The sequence below is a fragment of the Aplysia californica genome, unplaced genomic scaffold (genome assembly GCF_000002075.1).
Source record: "Aplysia californica isolate F4 #8 unplaced genomic scaffold, AplCal3.0 scaffold00069, whole genome shotgun sequence".
Lineage (NCBI taxonomy): Eukaryota > Metazoa > Mollusca > Gastropoda > Aplysiida > Aplysiidae > Aplysia > Aplysia californica.
The window spans coordinates 157,522-160,362 of record NW_004797339.1 but is presented as its reverse complement, the minus strand read 5'-3'; the positions used below and the strand labels follow the sequence as shown (position 1 = coordinate 160,362).

The following is a 2,841-nucleotide window of genomic DNA, read 5'->3' as shown; positions in this document are numbered from 1 at the left end:
TCTGAAAACAAGTGACCCCACCTCCTTCATTCGCAAATATCTTGGCTTGTATTCAAGATAAATGGATATTTTTTTCATCCAAATAAAGACAAGTGAACAAACTTTACAATGATGCCAATAACCCTATATGCTCAAAAATTAACGAGAGCCTGATTCCACCACGCTGCCCCACATATATAGAATCATCTATCTACACATATATTATACATGCGCTCAATGATATTTCTCCCAGCAGAAAGACCAAGATACTAGATTGAAAAAATCCTCCCCACCCGAGAATCAAACTCAGGTCTCCAACATGCAACGATAATTGGCTTACCCACTACACCACAGACAGTGGTCTGTACACCACAGACAGTGGTCTGTATCGTGGTGAGGATGGACAAAAAATGAAAATGCTGATTTGTGCGTGTGTTCTTTGAAAAAATATAAAAATGTACTTACTTGTTGATTTGTCTGTTATCTTCAGCTTTGTCGTTTTGTTTTGTTTTTGGTTTGTTGCTTTTGTTTTTCTTTGTTGTTCTTGGTGATGCTTTTGTGTTGTAAATAAAATTTTCTTATGGGGATTTTTTTTTCTTGTGGGGGGGGGGGGGGGGGGTGTACCCACTACACCACTAGAAGAATACAGAATTGAGTGAGAGTGAGATGACTGCGTCCCTTCTTCCCTTTGCACAGGTTCGTGGAAACGCACGCTCCATATAAATATAAACCTGTCGCCATGGTATTATGCACCCTGCATGCCATAATTTAGCAAAATTTGATCTTTTTTTGCATAATTTCTAATTATTTATTTTTCTTAATCAGTCTTTGTTAAAATCAACTGAATCGCATACTTTCACATTTTTTGGGCTCAGTTTATATAATTTCAGAATTTTTCTTGCATAAAACGATGGGGACAAATGAGATGATACGAATGACGAGTGCTTTTTTTGGTACGACCCTTGTAGTATTTGACAATAAAAATAATATTACATACTACATGTCATATATATGTATCTTGTATTCATCTTCTTGCATGACCTCATAATTTCTGCTTGGGTGGTGGAGGGTGCTCTTGTGTGGTTTGCTCCTTTTTCCCTATTAAACGTCTGTTGTCCTTTTCTCTCCTCCTTTTTTTTGCGTTTGTTACTCCTTTGTCTTGTACTTGTAACACCTCTAGATCTAATCCTCGACACTTATATGACCTTATATTTTTGCAAGTGCCGTAAAACTCTTACGAAAAAAAAATTGCAGTTTGGAATGGGTAGTAGTACCAGTAGGTTCACTAGGAATGTTTTTGAATCATGTGGAAGTGGAAGCGTTTGTCGTGGGTCCGAGCAATCCCTATCCAAAATGATGAAGATGTAGAGATAGTACGTAGGCTATATGCCGGACAAGAGGGCTAACTACCCCAGATTTCGGGGGTTTCCAGAAATCTTGATCTACACAAAAAGTGGGCATTGCCGTACCTCTATGGGAGAAGTTTGGTTTCTCTGGTGTGTTTATATTTGTTTGGCTATAGAGAAAACTCTTATTGTCTTTTAAAGAAACTGAACAAGGAGCAAAAACGTTACCTTCGATTTTCTCAAAACAGCATTTTCCGGGAGATCCCCCTTGTGCTTAAAAGCGACCTTATGGCCTAGTATCGATAGAGGCATGAAACACCCAAAAGAATTGAATTGTAATTATCATGCATGAAGACATTTTCCCCGTGGGTGGTTGGCGGGTGCTCTGGTGTGGTTTGCTCCTTCTTTCCTATCAAATACCTATAGTCCTGATTTCTCCTCCTTTTTTATGTTTGTTACTCTCTTGTAACACCTCTAATCTTCGGCACTTATATTATGACCTTTTCCTTATTGTGTTGCAAGTGCCGTAAAACTCTTTAAATTAAAACAAAAACTAAAACATTTTCCCCTGTGTTCTCAGTTTTGTTTCTGTTACACTCCCGCTAAAGTAAAGACAGTTTCAACTGGATGTGACCACTCCACTAAACGTTAAAAGAAAAAAGGAGGGGGGGGGGGGGAGATATTGGTCCCGTGTCCCTTGTAGTTGTAGGCCAAGAGCTTGTTCACTTCCGTCTGAGGGCTTTAAAAAAACTCTAGATCTAGCTCTTTGAGGAATTTACCCATGCCCACGAAACTTTGCATGGCACTTCTGCAGGCCAGCGACCAAACAAAAATATTTTTTCAAAAAATCTTTACCTAGTAGTAGTAATAAAAAAGGTTTTCTCTTTGGGCCCTTTATTAAGAACTGCTCTTTGGATGCATACCCAGGATCACTAAAATAAATGACTTACAGTAATAATATTGCCACCAAATTGCTCATTTTGAGACAGCGACACCGCCCTGCCCCCACCTTTCTGTTACATTATATCTTGTTTCTTCCCCCGGCTGCCTGGATGGATGTTTCCACGTGCTCTACGTGAGTCTCGGAAATACTCACCCTGTTTCATGAATTAAGTTGAATTGTGTTTCTAATCTTAGGCGAACGTTAAAGTGTGGTGCTGAGGAAAATGTATCAACTTTTAAATGTGTTTTTTTAGGTGTATGCTGTAAATCCCCTATCTTTTTTTGACTCGGTTTAGGCTGACACTGACATTTAACACAAAAAACAAACAAACGTGTCAGAGCCTTAGTTTGCAGTGGCGTTTATTAATGAGAATGGGCTTTTAGGTTCTGTTGTTCGCTTACTTTTTAGACCCGCATGCAAAGACCCAGAAAGATTAAAGAGAGCGATTTGTTTTCATCCCATTTTAACCACCGTCAGACGAAAGTGAACGAGCAGTAGGTGCTGGGTAATTGAGGCAACGTACGTTATTGTAAACGTTGATTCCAGAATGTATGATTTAATCCGCCCCCCCCC

At 39.2% G+C, this 2,841-nt stretch overlaps 1 protein-coding gene across 1 annotated transcript in view; it reads left to right on the top strand.

The window, feature by feature from the left end:
• The first annotated feature begins 227 nt into the window (after positions 1-227).
• LOC101849444 (PI-PLC X domain-containing protein 3) overlaps positions 228-2,841 on the top strand; it is a 20,049-nt gene continuing 17,435 nt past the window's right edge. Inside the window, exon 1 of the mRNA XM_035968589.1 lies at positions 228-372. The gene's annotated coding sequence lies outside the window, so the exon portion shown is untranslated. The remainder of the gene's footprint in view (positions 373-2,841) is intronic.